The 20,857-nt window shown below is 45.2% G+C and overlaps 1 protein-coding gene across 7 annotated transcripts in view; it reads left to right on the forward strand.

Annotated features, from left to right (window-relative positions):
- The window catches only part of LOC121276545 (raftlin-like), a 138,346-nt gene that overhangs the window by 29,643 nt on the left and 87,846 nt on the right, over positions 1-20,857 (forward strand). The window contains exon 1 of one of the 7 annotated variants that reach the window (XM_041185095.1): positions 19,412-19,439. The exons of the other annotated variants lie outside the window; for them this stretch is intronic. The gene's annotated coding sequence lies outside the window, so the exon portion shown is untranslated. Of the gene's footprint in view, positions 1-19,411; positions 19,440-20,857 lie in introns of those variants that run through there. 7 annotated transcript variants of the gene reach the window in all.

Consider the following 20,857-nt stretch of genomic DNA (forward strand, 5'->3'; position numbering starts at 1 on the left):
AACAAATTCCAGAAAAGAAATACATTCCATTAAAAAACCACAACAAAATAAAGACCAATGAAACACCATGATGATCAAAGACATGAGGGAAAAACTGAGGGTAAGGAAAGAGGCATACAGTTAGTAGATGAACAGTAGGGTGGAGCATGACAAGAGAGTATAGGAAGGGATTAGGACAGAAGTAAAAATAAGTAGGAAGACAAGGAGCAACTATGATACTAAATCAGCAAGGAATATAAAACAAAATAGTAAAATATTCCACAGGCACTAAATTAAAAAAGGAAAGTTGAGATGGGAGTACAGACATTAATGACTAACAGAATAAAATCACAGGCAGGTTAGCAAACTGGTGGAATTATTAAATAATTACTTTGTTTCAATATTTACCAGGGAGACAGATCAGGTGGACATGACATTGGAAGATGAGATTAGAAATGATATAATCTCATTTTAAATAAATTGAGGAGAAATATTAAATAAACAAATCAAACTCAAAATGGATAAAACCCCCAGGAGGGATTGCATCCATACACTTTAAAATAATCTAGAGAAAAGAAAGCAGAAGCACTATATGTAATCTTTTGTTAGAAAAAGTTGTAGTGCCAGAGGACTGGCAGACAGCTAACACTGTACTTGCATTTAAGAAGGAAACTAGAACATGATCAGGGAACTGTAGACCGGTTAGTTTAACATTGGTCGTGGGGGAAAAAAAATGGAATCGCTACTAAGGAAGAAAATAGAAGAACATTTAAAAAACAAAATTAGAATAAGCCAACATGAATTTCCAAAGGGAAAATCTTGCTTGATTAACCTCACTGAATTCTTTGAAAAGGTAATAGAGAACATAGATAAGGGTAATGTAAAAAAGTAATTTATCTAGCTTTCCAAAGGCCTTCGATAAGGTGCTACATAATGGACTAATGAATAAAGTTAGGGCATTTGGAGTCAAGGCTCAAGAAACAGAATGGTTTGCTATCTGGCTGCAAGACAGAAAGCAGAGAGTAGGGGTGTAAAGGCTAGTTATTCAGAATGACAAAATGTGAAAAGTGAGGTCCCTAAAGGATCAGTGCTGAAACTACTGTTTTTCACAATTTATGTTAATGATTTAGACCTTGGAATCAAAAACACAATTTCTAAATTTGCGGATGACACTATATAATCTAGACTGAGGAGGATTACAACAGATTTAAAGAAGACATTAATAAACTTGCAGAATGGGCAACTAATTGGCATTTTGGTGAGAAAGATGAGGAAGTCACAAATTATTTGGAAAATAAGAATCTAAATGGAACCAAATGGATCTGGGAGTACAAATACACAAGTCACTATTCTGCAGGGCAGAATCATCCAGTCCAGTTGGCAATGGGCGTCATGGTGGGCTTGAGCGGATCATATGGTGAGAAGTGTTAGGGCAAAGGGTGCAGCACAGGTGAGGCTGGGGCAGAAGGGCAAAGCAGCACGGATTCAAGGAAGTACGCAACAAACACATGCCAGCGGGGGAAAGGGGTTTTGGGTGAGGGAAGCGGCCACACACTTGGAAAAGCTTGTTAAAAGTGAACATTCTTCCACAGCTGTGTCAATTAAGCAGCAGCTCCATTGACATGCTTGGAGTTGGGCCTCTGAAGATTTTCTGCCCACTCAAGTAATGGAAAAGCATGAAAGTGCCACCAAATGCTCCAGAACTTCACACCCTTTGAGTACATATTAATGTGTGTTTTAGGGGGCAGCAATTGGCCGACTGAACAAGTTGTAGAATCCCCTTGCGAAAGGTGGCCATGGCGCTGTCACTGGTGGAGGCGCTTACAGCCCCTTGCAATGTCTTTATTAAGGTTTGGACCAACATCCCTCATGGTTCAAGCTAACAGTGCAGTCTTGCAGCGCAGGTTAGGAGAATGCCAGTGCCTGAGCTGAGAGCACAGCACCCAGTCCAGTGGGCAAATCTGCTGCCAGTCAGTCAGGTGGAGTAGGGCAGAGGGGGGGTGAGGCTTTGAACAGCCATGAAGCCATGTGGTGGCCAGAATGCCCTAGCATGTGTGAAGGGACCTTCAGACTTAACCAAGAAAGTTCTTATGACAATGTGTAAACACATGCGTTTCTCTCTCTCTCTCTTTGATCCTGCAGAAGAGAACTTAAGGATCATGGATCCTGATGATTTAGTGACATGCCTCATGGCTCACAGAGACCAGAGGAGAAGAAGAGGAGAGTGTCGGAGGCACCTGGCTTGGCAAAGCGAGGAGCATCTCCCTCAAGATGAAGGGGCAGCAGGCCCTGCTGCACATGCAGCTGAAGATCCACAGAGAGCTGTTGCTTGTTGGCACTTTACTAGACTCAGGGTCTATAGATGAAACCTGTCATTCCTGCAGATGACTGAGAACTGGTGTCGCCGAAGGCTGCGTATATCTAGCGAACTGGTCGGTCACATATGTCACCTACTGCAGGATTTGCTACCATGGGGACATGCAGGGCATCCGTGAAAGTGACTGCGGCACTCAATTTTTACACCAGTGTCTCCCTCCAGGGCTTCACAGGTGATGTTGCAGGATAACGCAAGCCTCCACACACAAATGCATCCAGGAGGTCAAGAACACCACCTTCACGAAGGCACAGAACTTTGTGCATTTCACCCGGGACCAGGAAAGCCAGGAAGCAAAAGCGCTGGGATTTACCCACAGCTCTGGTTTTCCACAGGTGCAGAGTGCCATCAACTGCAATCACCTGGCCCTTAGATCTCTGTGGCAACAAGCAGTCAACTACATCAATTGTAAGGGCTTTCACTTGTTGAATGTTCAGTTGGTGTGCGACCACCACAAACTCATCCCGCAGGTCTGCGCACGATTCCCAGGGAGTGTTCACAATCCTACATCCTTAGCAGGCCTCAGATCCCTGACATCTTCGGGTCCAGAGAGGCTGCAGGGTTGGCTCCTCGGGGACAAGGACATGGCTGATGAGTGCGGTGGCCACAGGCAGCAGCAGAGCGACAGTATAATGAGGCTCATGCTGCAACCCAGACTTTGATGGAGCAAATGATAGGCGTCTTGAAAATGAAGTTCCAGTGCCTCAACAGGTTCGGTGGAGCACTGCAATACAGCCCCCAGAGGGTGTTGTGCATCATCGGAGCTTGCTGTGTGCTACACAACCTGGTGCTGCAAAAGGGGGAAGACCTGGCTGAGAAGAGATGGAGGAGCTGCAGGTCTCCTCTGATGAGGAGGACGTTGAAAGGGATGACAGTGATGAGGTCCTTGAAGGCAAGGATGCTGGTGATAAAGCCCTTGCACTGGCCATACAGGGCAGGCACGCTCAGGAGTCCCTCATAGCCGCAAGGTTCATGGACGATGATGACGAGATGCAGTGAGGACAGTCCTGACATCCTCACATTGTACTTGTGAATGTCTGACACCTGTCTAGCTGAGGGCAGCTTGCTTGTGCTCTGTGATCAGGGTCCTATCCTGGATATGCAACCGTGAAACTTTAAATGTACCTGATCCTTTGTCAGCCTTCAGCACCTGAGCCCTTCAGGAACATAGTGTCACTGGTCACAGATGCTGAAGAGATCGGGGGGTCAGCCTCACCTGAGAGCACACAGAGAGAATGATGGAACTCTGTGACGCCAGCCCACAACATCCTGGCAGTGATGACAGGAACCATTGAGGTGCAGGAATCAGTAATGTATCCAGGGAGTGTGAAGCCGGACCATCACTTTGGCCTGAAGGTTACACACTGCACAGGGCAGAGGCCCTGGATTGAGACACCTGCTTCTATCTTGTGCAGAACCAAGGTTTCACATCTGAGTAACACAAACACTGCTCATCAGAACAAGGAGCCACAGGCAGGGAGACATTCTTAGGAGTATATTTACAATTGTGAACATTATGTACAAATGATTAACACCTGTGCCCAGGCTGTGCAACTACATCTTCTTAACCTTCCTAACCCTGCCACTATATCTTGGTTCTCCCCAGACATCCACAGTGGAGGTGCTGCCAGCCTGCTGACTGCTACACCGTGTCTGTGATGATCTTGGCGAGTGTTCTGTGGAGGACCAAGACTTGGAGGGTCCTGGCCTGCTTTGGGTGTACTGCTGTGGGCCTGTGGAGCTAGAATTGTGGGGGTCACAGGGAGAGGGAATTTGGATTGGCTTGACATTCTTGGAATCATCTGGGTGGATCCGGGGTGTTGAGCTGCTGGTTCCCCTCCCTATGGGTGCCTGAAGGGCCCTGGCTGATTCCTTGAGGAGAAGGGGAAGCTGGAGTAAGATCGAGCTGCCTGGCACTCCTCTCGCATTGACACTGCTGGAGGCCAACTATGGTGTCAGTGATGGATTTCAGCCCATGCAGCAGTGCAGGACCAATGTCCTGGACCAAGGTCTCCATGGCGGCCACCATCCTAAGAGTGTTGACCTCAAAGCATTGGCATGCCGGTGCTATCACCTTGGGCTGAGGGTGGACAGACTCCTCCATTGCTCCTTACAATCTGAGGAGTGCACCAGATATCCCTTCCTGATGGCAAATGAAATGTTGGCCTTTATTTCAAAGGGAATGGAGTACAAAAATGGAGAAGTCTTGCTAAAATTATACAGGGCACGAGTTAGACCACACCTAGAATACTGTGAACAGTTTTGGTCCCTTATCTAAGGAAAGGTATACTGGCATTGGAGGCAGTCCAGAGAAGCTTCACTAGGTTGATCATGGGGATGGAGGGATTTTCTTATGAGGAGAGGTTTGTCGGTTGGGCCTGTACTCATTGGAGTTTAGAAGAATGAGAGGTGACCTTATTGAAACATATATGATTCTTAGAGGGGGCTTTGCAGGGTAGATGCTGAGTGGTTGTTTCCCCTTGTGGGAGAGTCTAGGACCAGAGGACATAACCTCAGAGTAAGGGGGTGCCCATTTAAGACAGAGATGAGGAGGAATTTCTTCTCTCAGAGGGTAGTGAATCTGTGGAATTCTTTACCACAGAGGGCTGTAGAGACTGGGCTGTTAAGTATATTCAAGGCGAAGGTAGACAGATTTTTAATCAGTAAGGGAATCAAGGGGTATGGGGAAAAGGCAGGAAAGTGTAGTTGAGGATTATCAGATCAGTCATGATCTCACTGAATGGCGGAGCAGATTCAATGGGCCGAATGGCCTACTCCTGCTCTGACGTCTTATGGTCTTATGTTCCCTTGATTGAATTTGCAGTTCCACCAACTGATTGAGGACCCAGTTTACTGGCTCATCATCTGACTTGGACTGAGCATATTCCTTGTCTCCAGCTCTCCTTTGAGTGCCAGCAACCAAAGATGTCCCTGCCTCTGCCTGATGTGGAACAGATTGTGTACTGTGCTCACCAGATTGCGATCCCGAGGCTACTCCACATCTAGATCCCACGGAGTTGTGTGTCGCTGCGCTGTTGGAGGGCATGTGTGAGCACCATGACGGGTCTTCAATGGTGCCTCCCTCAGGGTCCTAATCCGAGGTGCTCTCAGCGCTGGGGTTGGGGCCATAGTGGCCTTGAGAGTGACGTGTCAGGTGTACCTAGGACAGAAAGTTGAGATTATTCGTGCTTGGCTGCTGCATTGAACACAGAGCAGTGGACTCAGAGACGTGTTGAGAGAGGGATTATGTGGTGCAAGATCCTCACTTGGGTGTTTGCCGCTGACCTCACCATCACCACAGGAATGGTCCACGCCCTCTCTGGCCAGCTCCAGTGCACGACTCTTGAACGAAGTGAGAACCTTGATGTCTGGCACCCCGCCCTCTCCCTTCCCCCCTCCCCCCCACCTCTAGTCTGGGACCTCTCCCAGCAATTGTGTGTGACCTTGTCCTGCATAAAGACAGATGGTGAGGGTAGGAGAAGGCGCATGCCAGGCCAAATGAGAAGGATGCCAAGTGTGCGTATGTGCTGAGTGGAGCCATGGACGGGATGAGGAGGCAGTCTCCAGAGGAGGTGAGACCAGATGGAGATGTGAGGGCTTGTGTGAGAGAGTGAGTAGTGGTTTCTCTTGAACTGGCAGTGAGTGAGATGCCAGTGAATGTGTGATGGACTTGTGTGTGTGAGAGTTGAGATTGATGAGATGGCTGATTCACCCTGGTGGCATGGATGAGATCATTCAGAATGAGATCATTCATCCATTTTCTGCACTAGATGGCCGATCTCTTGTGTGCAGCATTGGCATTGACCACCCCTGCCACCACCTCCCAAGCTGGAGTGTTGAGACTGATGATCCTCCTGCGGCCAGAGCGGGGTTAGAGGACTTCGTGCTAGATCTCCATGGCGCCTAGAAGGTGTCCCAGGCATGTGTCATTGAATTGGGAGGGCTGCAATCTTCCTGGAATTTGGGGCCATGTCTTCAGCAGAGAAGTGCTGGGTTGCAGGTATGGAGAAGTGTGTGCGTGGCCATATTTTAAATATGGGACCTGGTGTGAGGAAGTGGCGAGGTAATGGTGCGGCGGGCCAATTGGAGACCTGCCGCCACCAATCTGGAGTATTTCCTGTGACTGCAAACTTATGAGGCGGGAAGGGGACAATATGGTCCGAAAACCCACCATTGTAGTTGGCGGGTAAAACAACTTTTTCACACTGCTACTGCACTTAGTGCAAATCTGGGATGATTCCACCTGCAGGTTAAGAAGGAAATAAAAATAGAAAACTAAGCACGAGGGTTTATTTCTAGAGGGATAGAACTGAAAGTGGATAAGTTATGATAAACTTGTATCAAACCTTGGTCAGATCACTGTGGTAGTTTTGTTGCCATATTATAAAAAAATGAGGCACTGGAGAGGATATAAAAATGATTTACAAGATACCTATCGGACAGGATTGACAGGCTGAGTCTCTTATTTTGAAAAGAGAAGGCTGAGATGTGACATAATAGTGGTTTTTAAAATTATATTGTTACAATTGAATGAAAGGTATTGCTAGAGTGGACAGAGTGTCACCACTTGTGCAGAAAAGCAAAACTAGAGGCTATTAATATAAGATAATCAACAAAAAAATCAAACATGGAATTTAAAGGGAACTTCTTTACCTAGAGAATAGTGAAAATGTGGAACTGGGCTACCACAGAGAGTGGTTGAGGTGAATAGTAGATATGTATTTAAGGGAAGACTACATGAACAAATGAAGGAAAAGGAAATAGAGGATCTTGAACTTCAAAAGGACATAGACATGTTGGTGGATTGGGCAGACAAGTAGCAGGTGAAGTTCAATGCAGAGAAGTGTGAGGTGATTCGTTTTGGCAGGAAAGATGTGATGAGACAATATAAAATAAAGGGAGAGCCTCTAAAGGAGGTGCAGGAATAGAGGGACCTTGGTGTATACATACATAGGTCATTGAAGATGACAGGGCATGTTGAGAGACCAGTTAATAAAGCAAATAGTGTCTTAGGCTTTATTATTGGGGCATTGAGTACAGGAGTAAAGAGGTCATGTTGAAATGGTGTAAGACACTAGTTAGGCCTCATCGGGAGTTCTGCATCCAGTTCTGGGTGCAATACTTGAAGGATGTGAAGGCATTGGAGACAGTATACAGGAGATTCACAAGAATGATTCCCGGGATGAAGAACTGTAGCTATGAGGATAGATTGGAGAGGTTGGGACTGTTTTCCTTGGAGAAAAGAAGGCTGGGAGGAGACATGATAGAGGTATTCAAGATCCTGAGGGGTATGGACAGGGTAAATAGTGAGAAACTGTTCCACTCAAGAGAACATCAAGAACTAGAGGGCACAGATTCAAAATAATTAGCAAAAAGAATAAATGTGATGTGAGGAAAGATTTTTTCACCCAGAGGGTGGTTGGAGCCTGGAATGAATTTCCTGAAAGGGTGGTGGAGGCAGGTTCGATCGAGGTATTCAAAGGGGATTGGATTGCTGCCTGAAAAGAGAGAATGTGCAAGGTTACAGGGATAAGGCAGGAGCGTGGGATTAGGTGGAATATTCTTTCAGAGAGCCAGTGCAGACTCAATGGGCCTACTACTGTAGTGAACCGCTGCAGTCCCTGTGGTGTGATACTGTGATGCTAATAGAGTTAGCTGAGGAAGGATGGGAGGAGGCTCAAGTGGCGACGGCATAAACTGGTTGGGCTGAATGGCCTGTTTCTGAATTGTGTGTTCTATATAATTCTATGTAGATATAAGAATAAGTGACATACAAATCTCTCACCAACTTAAGATAAAATGTATGTTGATGATGACTGTACAAAGAGCCTGTGTGTAGGTGGTAATGAGTTTTTGTCTTTGCTAAATGCAAATAGCAGATGTTTTCTGTCAACCTGTAAGTGTATGAAAGGAGAAGTGGTTTTCAGAGAGTCCCAGGATCACAAGGGGTAGAATTTTTAGCTAATAAGTGGGCTGCAGTTTTAGGTGGGGTGACATTAGGAAGTAGAGTCACCAGGACTAAGAAATGTGACTAGCTCCCTGACCACAGTGAAGCGGTCCAAAGTTGACAGCTAGATTCACTGAAACTCCTAAGATAGAGAGACCCTGCTATATTTAAAATGAACACCAGCCACTGTTTGGCTGACTATTATTAACAATAAAGCTCCTTCAAATGACCTGAGGAGTAATTCTGGGGCCAATGAACTGACCAGTTATTTACTGTTTAGCAAAGTTGCTTCTCATTGTGTAATAAAGATAAAATACTGCAGATGCTGGAAATCTGCAATAAAAACAGAAAATGTTGAAAAAACACAGCGGGTCTGTGCAGAGAGAAACAGAGTTAACTTTTCGAGTCCGATATGAATCTCCTTCAAATAAGTTCCAAAGAAGAGAGATATTGGACTTTTAAAAAAAAATGTTCATGGGTTGTGGGCGTCACTGGCTAAGCCACCATTTATTGCCCATCCCTAACTGCCCTTGAGAAGGTGGTGGTGAGCTGCCTTCTTAAACCACTGCAGTCCCTGTGGTGTAGGCACACCCACAGTGCTGTTAGGGAGGGAGTTTCAGGATTTTGAACCAGCGACAGTGAAGGAACAGCAATATATTTCCAAAATGCTGCCAGACCTGCTCATTTTTTCCAACATTTTCTATTTTGCTTCATTTTGTGTATTGGGTTACAACTGTGAGTATGACTGCCATTTTCTTTCTTATAGCTCTAGATTCGGGACTTCCTTTCTATTCCATTATTCTGCACACACATCATAATTTTGCAAGCATTCCCAGAACCTTATAATAAAAGGCGTATTTAAGCAATGAGTTTTTTAAAATTCTGTCACATGGGTTGAGAGTTTTTAAGCATAGTGAGTCTGTTCACATCTTACTTACACAATTGCAGGGGAAATAGAGCTAATGAAAGAGATGTTCTTCAGGTATGCAATTGTCTAGCAGCATACTTGTAGATTCACAAGTTGACTGCATAATTGTTCTCTGGTTTGCGGCTGCATGAAGCACTGATATTCCTGGTTGTATGTTAAAACTGCATGTTACATTTTTCCTGAATTAGACAGCACTCTGAGAGCAGGCAACAGTTTGAAATGAATTAGTGTCAGATCAAACTATAAACTGAAATGGGATATGGGTAATACCAGCAATATCAGATTTATTGTCAATTGCCCTGATGCAGTGTGGATGGGCCTTTTACTTGTACGCTGCAGCCCTTGTGACCACCTTGCTTCCGTGGTGGTGTTAGGGTGGAAATTCCAGGATTTCAATCCAATGATGTTAGAGCTGTGGTATGTGTCTAAGTCTGAATAATATGTGATTTAGAGAGGCTGTGCCACTGTTTCCATGACATTAATGCTGCTCTTCTTCTTGAGGATAGAGTTTATGGGACTAGGTGGTGTTACCAAAGTAACCTCGATGGGCCCTATTTTTATTGGTGGTTGGTGTGGTACATGTGCTCTCACTAGGCGCACTTTCACTGCCTCTACATTGGGGTCCTCTGAGAGCTGGGTACACAGGAACTCCTAATATAGAGCGACCATGCTCTCAGCCCCAGATGCTCTTATGCTGATGGTCTTGTTTTAGGTGGGCAGAGATTCTGTGTCAAACATTCTTCCCTGATACTCCAACTTTCAGCTGGGATATGTGGTGTCCATTGTTAAAGGGGGAGTGAATTGGAAGGGCTGTCAATTCTCCACCTTAGTTTTTCTTTCATTATTATTTTTTCTCAAGATGTGGATGATACTGGAAAGGCCTCAATTATTGTCGCCTATAGTACAACCATTACTGCCCTGAGAAAGCAATGATGGACCCACTCCTGAATTGCTGCAGGCTGCCACAATGGTTTTAGAGGTAGGGAATTCTAGGACATTGACTATTGCTGAAGTTTTGTGGCTTTGTCCAAGACAGGTGGTGAATGAATTGGAGAGAAATTTGAAAGTGATGTTGCTCTTATCTTTGCTGGTAGAGGCCTAAGTGCTGGGATGTGCTATCAAAGTAACTTTGGTGATTTGTTGCAGTACACCTTGTAGATCGAAGATAAAGCAGCCACAGTACACTTTTAATAGAGGTGAATGATATTGACTGTTCTGACTTGGATGGTATCAAGCTTTTTGAGTGTTGTGCTGATTGTATCCATCCAGTTGAGTGGAGAGTATTGCAGCAGATTTTGTGATTGAGCCTTGTAAATGTTTCAGAGGCTTTGAGGAGATAGGAAGTGACTCACTCATTACAGAGTATCCAGTTTTTGCCTTACACTTGTAGGTGTTGATCTGGCTAATCTCTGATTCTAAGATGTTGATGGTTGGGTCTTGGTGATGGTCGTGAATATTGGAGCATGTGGCAAAGCTTCCTCTTGTTCTGGAAGATATTTATCTTGAATTTATATGGTCGCAAATGTCTCCTGCCATTTGTCAGCCCAAGCATGGATGTTATCTAGACCATACTGCAGCTTGTCATGGGCTGCCTCATTACTGGGGGAGTTGTGAATAGAGCTGATTGCTGTAGGATCATCTGCAGAAATGGTTACTGAGCAAACACCTAAACGTGGTTGATCTGAGGACTTCCTTCAGCAATGTCCTGAGTCTGTGCTGATTGGCATTCAATAGCTATAACCATCTTATTTTATGTCAATTATGACTTCAGCCATTGGGGGGTATTCTCCCTGAAGCCTTGTTGATCTCAGTGGTGCTAGAGCTCCTTGGTGGCAAACTTAATCAAATACTCACTCAATGTTGAAGCCAGCTACTCTCATCTTTCCTCTCTTGTTATTGTATTATTTTAATTCCTGGACTAATATATGGTTGTATTATAAATAGAAAACCAAATAAATTTACTTCATTATCTACTGGCAAGTTACAGTAATTAATGAAGATTCCACCTTAATCAGTTAGTATGGGCAGAATTGTCCCCTCTTGCGAATGGCAGGGTATGTGCCGGTGGTGGTGGACAATATACCGGGAGGAAAAAAAATCGGTTTCCTGATGGTGAGAAATGACAGTGGAAACTTGTTGTCCTGACTGTCATAGCAGGCCGCTTTTCCTGCTGAAGGCACCTGGAACCGAATGTACATTGAATGAATGATACTTAAAACAGCTGCAGACCAGAATCCTCATGCTGCAGCATACCTTCCGCCCCTCCAGTGGGAATTCATGCCCATCCAATTCACGACTGGATAAACGTGGCATGTGGATTGGCGAAAAAGTTAAAAGCTCTTACACAGCCCCAGATATGGTGCGTGCTTTGGAAACAATTGGGGGTGGGATGGGGGCTGATGAACCAGGAAGGCTTGAATTTGGGGGTGGTGGGGGGAGGGTGAACCAGGAAGGCTTGGGGGTGTGGGGGGGGGTGGGGTGGGGGTGCGCAGTGCACAGTGGTGGTGTGAACCTTGAAGGTGGGGAGGGGGTGAACCAGGAAGGCTTGAAGTGGGGGGGGAGTGGATTACAAGAGGAGAATAAATGGTGTTGGATACTGTCTGGAAGGTGATGCGCACCATCTGCAGTCTGTTATCTTTCAGTTATACACGGCATTGGTGAGACCACGTCTCGAATATTGTGTGCAGATTTGGTCTCCTTATTTAAGGAAGGATGCAAATGCGTTGGAGATGGTTCAGAGGAGATTTACTAGATTGATACCTGGAATTATAAGGGAAGGTTGGACAAGCTGGGCTTGTTTCCACTGGAACTTAGAAGAGTGAGGGGTGTTTTGACTGAAGTTTATAGGATCCTGAACAGTCTTGACAAGGTGGGCATGGAAAGGATGTTTCCTCTTGTGGGTGAGTCCAGAACTAGGGGGCACTGTTTTAAATTTAGGGGTCACCATAACAGGACAGAGATGAAGAGAATTTTTCTCTGAGGGTTGTGTGACTTTGGAACTCTGCCTCAGAAAGCAGTGGAGGCGGGATCACTGAATATTTTAAAGGCAGAGGTGGATAGATTCTTGTTAGGCCAAGTGAATCAAAGGTTATCGGGGGTAGATGGAAACGTGGAATTCGAAACACAAACAGATCAGCCATGATCTTATTGAATTGCTGAGCAGGCTCAAGGGGCTGAATAACCTACTTCTGCTCCTAATTCATATTTTCGTATGAGATTCACAAGAATGATTCCAGAGATGATGAACTGTAGCTATAAGGGTAGATTGGAGAGGTTGGGACTGTTTTCCTTGGAGAAAAGAAGGCTGAGAGGAGACTTGATAGAGAAATTCAAAATCCTGAGGGGTATGGACAGGGTAAGAAGTGAGAAATTGTTCCCACTCAAAAGAGCATCAAGAACTAGAGGACACAAATTCAAAATAACAGCTAAAGGAGAATTTTTTTTTCACCCAGAGAGTGTTTGGAGTCTGGAATGAACTTCTTGAGAGGTCTTGGGAGCAATTGGATTGCTACCTGAAAAGAAAGAATGTGCAAGGTTATGGAGATAAGGCAGGGGAGTGGGACTGGGTAGAATGTTCTTTCTGAGAGCCAGTTGAAACTCAATGGGCCGAATGGCTTCCTTTTGCACTGTAAAGATTCTGTGAAAGGCAGATCAGGATATCGACGCCCTTGACATCCAACAGAGAAATGTCCAAGTGGGATTAGCTTCATTAGTGAGTGGAGCTGAAGGTCAGCTTAACTGGACAACTGAAGCCCTGATAATCAAGACAAGGCAAAGGTCTCTCCAGAGGGTCTAGAGGGCAGTGGGGGGAAGGGGAATAGTGTGTGTGGAAGGCTTCTCACACATGGCTCGCGAGAGCCTTGGCAAAGAGCGATGCTTCCATACACAGGTATGATTCATGGGGACATAGATCCAGCCTTGGACCCCCTTGGAATCAGGGGTGGGGGGGGGGGGGGGGGTTGGGGGGGAGGTGGGGGTAGGGAGGGGGTGGTGGGGAATGCACACAAGCAGCAGCACCTCCATGAAGTGCAATGATTCATATATTTATAAAGGTGCTAAAATTAAAACAATGATTTTACAGCCATGCCACCGGTATGGCTTAATACTTCTTAATTTTTCTTCCCCTACCACCATGTCTAGGTGCTTCCCTGACATCCGCAGCAGAGGTGGAGGCAGCCTGCTGACTACTGTGCCCTCTTGTCAGTGATGACTTGTGTGGGCGTCCTCTGGAAGGCTGAAGCCTAGAGGGCCGGCCTTCTTTGGGTCTCCTGCTATGACGCAGTTGCATCCTTAGCGGTCTCAGAGGCTGGAGTTGATGGGATCACAGCCAGAGGGGAGTTGGAATGCATAGAGAGCCTTGAAGAGTCCTGGGTGGAAGCCCCAGAGGTATCTACCTGATGCTTCTCCTCCCTTTGGGTGCCTGAAGGCCCCTCCCAGGCTCCTTGAGGAGAAGGGGCACCTGGAGGGAGGTCAAGGTGCCCCATTCCCCACTCCCATAACCACTGCAAAATCTCACTCACGGCTACAGCGATGGAGCGCAGGTCTGAGCACATCGCCAGCAGAAACTGGGTGTTCTGCTGGACCAGGGTCTCCGTGGCATCTGCCATCCTCTCCTTGGAGATTTTGACATATTCACATATTGGAGTCACAACATCAGAGAGCATGCAGATGGACTCCTTTGCATACCATTCTGTTGAGGACCTCTGACACCTCTGCCTGATGTTCCCCTGCATCTCGCTGATACTCCAGCATCTTCTCCATAACTGCTCCCAGAGGCTCATCATCTGACTCTTCACTAACAGTCCGCTGACTGCCAGAGACCTTGGCTTTCACTGCTTCCTCCTGCTGTGGACATGTGTCTGTGTGGTGACCACCAGAATGTGAGCCCAAACCTAAACAAGATCTATGAGCCACTGAGGTGAGTGTCGCTGGGGTGGCAGCTGGTGCAGGCGAGAAGTCATCCTTGTCCTCTTCCGAGGTCTCCTGTGGACTGGGGCTGACTTCAGTTGTGGGGACTGGCCTCACCCTCTTCCTGCTGGCACATGGAATGGAGAGGCCTGGAGGAGAGGATCCAAGGAGGCATTGCTGAAGTATGAGGCTGGTGCTTGATGCTTTCTTGAGGACATCTGAAGTTGGCACCTAGAATGTAGAAAGGAGAGAATAATTGACTGCCTAGGCGGGCTCAAACTTGGCACTCAGTTACCTTCATTTTCCTGGATGGTTGGGGGCTCGTTGTTATCACAGTCATGGCCACAGTCCTCCCCTGCCAGATTGGCAGCCTACTGTACAAATTGTGTAAGCGACCCGATCTTGGGCATGTCCCCTCTTGCCTTCTCCATCTCTCGCCTGTTGTGTGCTGTTTTCTCCTGCATAAAGATATAGATGGATTGGATTGTGAGCACTTCTGATGCAGGAGCAGGTCGCATGACGCTAGTTCTGTGGCTGGAAAGTGATCTCCTGACTTCCCAAAGCCTGCCCACCATGTATGAGGCATAATGAGAGATTTGCGGGAATACTGCCCACTTGCCTGGATAAGGGTAGCCCCAACAGCACTCAGGAAGATGGACACCATCCAGGATGAAGCAAGCCGCTTGGTTGGCACCCAATCCAGCACCCTCAACATTCAGTCACTCTACCACCGATCTATAGGGGCAGTTTTGTGAAAGATGCACTGCTGCTAATCCCCAAGGATACTTTGAAAGCCCCCTCCAGACCTGTGAGCTTCAGCAGCTAGAAGTACAAGGGCAGCAGAGGCATGGGATCAGCAGCATCTGCAAGTTGCCCTCTACTCCATCATCCCACCACAACCCCCTAACCCCAACCCCCACAATGGCTGTGCCTTCAGTGTGGCTGGGTCAGCAACCTGCAGTTGCCTCCCTAGCAGCAGGCCATATGGACTGCGCTGGGGCAATGAGGCAGCACCTCAGCACTTTCTCAAGGGCTTTTCGGGATGGTCAACACAGATGCTGGCCTTGCCATTGATGCCCAGGCCCCATGACAGAATCAGAAAATGGTGAGGGGAGTATTAAGTTGTCCATGTGTTTGTTGCACTGCAGGGCGGTCCTCCTCTACATCTCTGTGGCACTGACCACCCCGACGACCTCCACCCAGGCTGCTGCGATGAGTCAGGTGTGCCTCCTGATCCCATCCTTGGAAAAGAGCATGACCCTCCTGTCCTCCACAGCCTGGAGGAGAGTCTCCAGGGAGGCATTGCTAAACATGGGGCTGATGTTTGATGCTTTCTCGAGACCATCTTGGTGCCCTGAAGCTGTGGCGTGCTGATTCATTGGCTGTCTGATGCCTTTTTAAATATGGTGCCCAGACATGACGGTGGGATGCGCAACTTCCTGCTTGTCCCACCATGAGACGAGTGTCGCAAACCACGCATGTGCATCAATAATCCTGTGGGGAGTGCACGATTACGCATAACGGTCTGCCCCTCTCATCAGTGGGGAACACCCCGGGTTTCCACTCCCGCCACTTATGGCGGGAATGGGAAACTTCTAGCATGAAAGAAAGGAAGACTTTCACTTTTCATGGCCACAAGATGTGTCAATGCCCTTTTCAGCCAATGTAGTACTTTTGAAATATAGTCACTGTTGTAGAAAACGCGCCAACCAATTTGCGCTCAGCAAACTCTCACAAAGAGCAATGTGATAATGAGCTGATAATCTATTTTGCTATGTTGATTGAGGGATAAATATCGGCCAGGGCACCAGGGATAACTCCCCTCCTCTTCTTTAAAACAGTGCCATGGGATCTTTAATATCCACTCGAGTATGTAAAATGGGCCTCAGTGCAATGTCTCATCTGAAAACCTCAATTACCTGCTGAGCAGTGAAAGTTCCCTCTGAGAGCACCAGCCTCTCACCTGGCCATGACCGCAGTTGTTCAGTTTCACTGATCAAAGGCTTCCCAAGCTGTCAGTTTCACTGAACAAGCACTCCTTGCTGTGCGCTCGCTTCAATGATGGTGACTTGTTCCATGCAGCTTGGGAAATAAGTCCACTAGCTGCTAAAGCCAGAATGCATGGTTAAAACACAAGGTAATGAGCTTTTGAATATTTTAATTACTTACACAACATCTGCATAGCAGATTGTCCTACTTGCCTTCAAACCAGCTCAGGTGAAAGCCAAAAGAAACCTTAGGGGATTTAACACCCTGCACACACCCAACCCATCTCCACCTGCCTGGAAAAACTCCCCCTATGATTCTAGGTGACAGTTTAGAAGATAGTGATATCTTCATGTAAATAGAGGCCACACAAAAGTGCAGGTTTACTTTTCATCACTGATAAAGGCAATTTTTTATCTTGAAATTATGTCAAATCACATGTAAAAATGGATTCTTTCAAGGTTTGACCATATTTAAAGTTTTTAGAATTTTTACACAATTGTTTTTGTGCTAAAGGATGACTTCTAGGCAGTTACCACCAGGCCCTTGATGTTATCACCAGAAAAAGCTTGGGTGCAATTGTCTAGACGTAAATTAATCGATACAGATTTGGAAGAAGTTGTTTTTGATTTATGAAAGCTTAGGTTCTAAGTTTGACCAGCACTGATTCTCAGGATTACACACGGTTGGGAAAGCTCACAGGGATTCAATGACAGTTTGAAAACAAATAGCATCTGTTTGGCTTGTTTCTATCGACAATGTTGAGACTGCTATCAATTTTACTGTGGTGGCTTCAGGCTCTGTAGACAGAAAGAGTAATTGATTTAAAATTTTCCCCAATATAGATACTTTTGTTTTCTGGGCAGACTAACAGGCCATTGGGTTGGCTCATCTGAATCAGATGTGCAGATTAAATCTATGGCCCAGTAAGTTCCAACCAGATGCTTTAACAGTTGCAAGACGTTGCTGTAAATAATTATCTGCAGTTAAAGCCACTATCTTCTCTTCCCCTTGCAGGAAAAAAATGATTGATATTACAAAAGAAGTATAACTGGAGCTGTAAATTATAAACTGTCTTTATGTACAGTATAATTTATTATCCGCTGTTAATGGGATTTAGGATCAAAACAGTTATGTTGGGAATTTCTTTGGGGTTCTGTAACTTTAGCAGAAGATCAGTGGAAATTTGATTGGCTGAGATGGGTCCATCAGCTGAATTTATAGTGAAAGATGGAGAAAACCCCATGAGGAAATCCCCATAGTTAATCCTTTCTGCTGTATTCATATTATGCAAATTTTGCATTTCAATCAAAATAACTTTGCACCAAAGCTATGCTTGGAGTGCAAGTTGAATGTCTAGGCCTGAATTGACTTCAGAGTGAATGTGCAGTGGAACTATTTCCTCCAGGCTGTAACTCTGACGTCAGGTTACATTTACATGACTGCAGTATCAGTGAGAAACAGCCTTAGACTGAACTAGTTATAGTGTAAATGCAAGGATGTGAGGATGCAGAGGAGATTTACCAGAATAGTTTCAGGGGTAAGGGATTCTGGCTACAAGGTCAGGTTGGAGAAGCTGGAGTTATACTCCTTGAAGCAAAGAAAGTTGATGGCAGATTTGAAAGAGGTATGCGTTTATGGCAGGTTTAAATGTTCTGCTACAAGGATTAGGGGTCACAGATTTAAGGTTTTAGGCAAGAGGTACAATGGGGATGTGAGGAAGAACTTTTTTTACACAGCAAATGGTAATGACCTGGAACTCCCTGCCAAGAGGGTGGTGGAAGCAGAGACAATCAATGAATTCAGAAGGAAGTTGAGGGAAATAAACTTGCAGGGCTATGGGGATGGAGCAGGAGAAATTGGACTGATTAGGTTGCTTTACAGTGAGCTGGCATGAAGTTGATGGGCTGAATGGCCTCCTTCTGTGCCGTTATGACTCTATGACTTGTACTCTTAATTACTTTTATCTGGCAGTTAGTGAAAGGATGTCTGGTCATCTGATTGAAAATTTCTGAATCTATTAGGGACTTCTTCACAATCAGTCATACTGATTGCAAGGGATGTAATTAATTCAAAATCTCACTCTCCTTTGCAGCAAAAATTTGCATTTATGTAGTGCCTTCAATATAGTAAAACGGTCCAAAGCATTTCATAGGAGCACAAGCAGATAAGAATTTGCTATCGAGTCATATAAATAAATATTAGGACAGGTGTCAAAAGACAGTTTTTAAGGAACATCTTAATTGAAGAGGTAGAGGCTGAGAAGCTAAGGGAGGAAATACTAGTGTTTTAGGCCTAAGCAGCCTGAAGGCATGGCCACCAATAATGGAATGATAAAAGTTGTGGATGCACATGAAGCCAGAATTGAAAGAGCACAGAGATTAGGATTGTTAGGCTGGAGGAGGTTACAGAGATAGGGAGGGGTGGGCCATGGAGGAATTTTAAAGCAAGGATGAGATTTTTAAAATTGAGCTGCTGCCAGATTGGGAGATAATGTACATCAGCAAGCATATCATGATGGGTTAATGGGACTTGGTGTGAGTTATGATATGGACAACAGAGCTTTGGATGAACTCAAGCTTACAAATGGTGCAAAGTGGGCGGCTGGCCAGAAAAGCATTGGAATAGTCAAGTCAAGAAATGACAAAACATGGAGGGGGGTTTCAGCAGCCAATCAACTGAGGCAGGAGCAGAGAAGGGTGATGTGATTGTTTAACAGGGCTTGCATTTATAGAGCACCTTTAACATTGTAAAATACCTCAATGCATTTCTCAGCAGTATAGTCAGATAAAAAAAAACATGCCTCAGCCCTGTAATATCACATTCCATACAACCTAGAGCTGTCTGCTAAAGAGACCTAAATAGTAGATTGTAAGATTTAAAGGATTTGGATGGAAAGGGCAGATTTAACAAATTTGTGCTGCAGACTTGGTGCCGTACATGCCAGGAGTGCATATAGGTTGTGGAGGTTAAAACAACCCACAGGGTTCTCTGCCATCGAGGAAAGGAGGAACAATATGCTCACTTCCGAGTCTGAATTCCTTAGACACACTCCTCAGGCACAAAGATCTGCCCTGGAGTACATTTTTGTAAGAATTACCATATTGTGCTCTAATATACCGTAGCAAAGTTTCTAGTTGTTTATAAATAGCACTGACCCTCAGTCACTCCCTTAAATACAAGGAAACAATGACGATAATTGGTTAAGTGCAACTTAAGATGTTTACAGCTTGAGTCTCTCTTGCTGTTCATAAAGCATATTTTTAAAGTTTCCTCATGATGACAGCACTGAAACTGTTCAACTTGCCAGAGCGGATGTAAGTGACAAATATAACAATGGAATCTGAATCTCTGGCATAAAATATCTGATCAGCTATATACTTGATATGATGTATTTGGAAGGTATGTTTGTCTGAAAAGACAGAGATGTTGTAGGCTGAAACCAAGAAATGTGTAGTTTGAAGTCACACTATGAAATATTAACATACAAGTGCATTTGCATTGAGATATCCAACTTTTAGTAACTGGTATTTTCCAATGCACCAGTCCCAGGAATGGTAAACTATTTGAAGATGTTGATGTTGGCTTTGTGCGGTACAGTATAAAAAAGGGAACCAGCAGGATTTTGTACCTTTTGGACATTATCACATTAACAAGTTTATATAAAATTTCTCAATTTTGCTATTTTATCTAAAACATATTTTGATCACTTTAAAGTGGTGAGCAGAGGAATTTCATGCAAATGCATGAATCACACCCACTGATATCTATAGGTTTGGCATATTCAATCTTTGTTTTTGGGAGTCACATAGTTGGACATAATGCCTACATTATAGGGCTAGAAATTGGTATGCCCCAGTTTTTGGGCATGGGGGTCATGAATTTCAACCTGCCTGCATTCATTCAGATCAAGCTGGGCAACACACAAACTTCATGCACCCATCTCATTGCATTGCCCCAAGTGGCTCCAACATTGCTTCTCTGTCCTCTATGCTGCCTGTGGCCTCTTGTGCTTTGCATAAAGGCCTGGTAGCATTGTTTGCAGACTATATAGTATAGCTAGCCTGCCTTCCTAAAGAGGAGGAGGCTTTTTAGCCCCTTGAGTCTGTTCCACCATTCAGTGAAATCTATGGCCTAACTCCAAATCTCTGACTTTGCCTCACATCCCTTAATATATGTGGATAACAAAAATCTATCAATCTCGGATTTAAAATTTACTATTGATCTGGCACCAACTGTCATTGGCAGAACAGCATTCCAAACTTATACCATCATTTATGTGTAGAAATGTTTCCTAATTTCAACTTCTGAAAGTTCGGCCCTAAGATTTGGGCTATGCCCCCTTGTCTGAGACTCCACTAAGGAGGAAATAGTTTCTCTCCATCTACTCTATCTATTCCCTTAATATCTTGAAAACTTTGATCAAATCATGCCCCCCCCCCTCCACTCCAAGCTTCCACCAACCTTCTAAGTTCCTGGGAATATTAAATAAAAACGGAAAATACTGGAAAAACTCAGCAGGCCTGACAGCATCAGCGGAGGGAGAAACAAATTTAATGTTTCAAGTCCATATGGCTCTTCTTCAGAGCTCTTTCTTTTGGGGTGATCTCTTCAGCAGTCGTGGGCTGGGAGCACTGAGAGGTGTGCGTGCAGCTGCACTTTAAATGTGGCACCCGGTGTGATGAAGCAGCAACATGACAGTGAGGTGATGGGATGGCCTGGTCTGCCATCGAAA

This window comes from Carcharodon carcharias, chromosome 3 (assembly GCF_017639515.1).
Source record: "Carcharodon carcharias isolate sCarCar2 chromosome 3, sCarCar2.pri, whole genome shotgun sequence".
NCBI classification, from domain to species: domain Eukaryota; kingdom Metazoa; phylum Chordata; class Chondrichthyes; order Lamniformes; family Lamnidae; genus Carcharodon; species Carcharodon carcharias.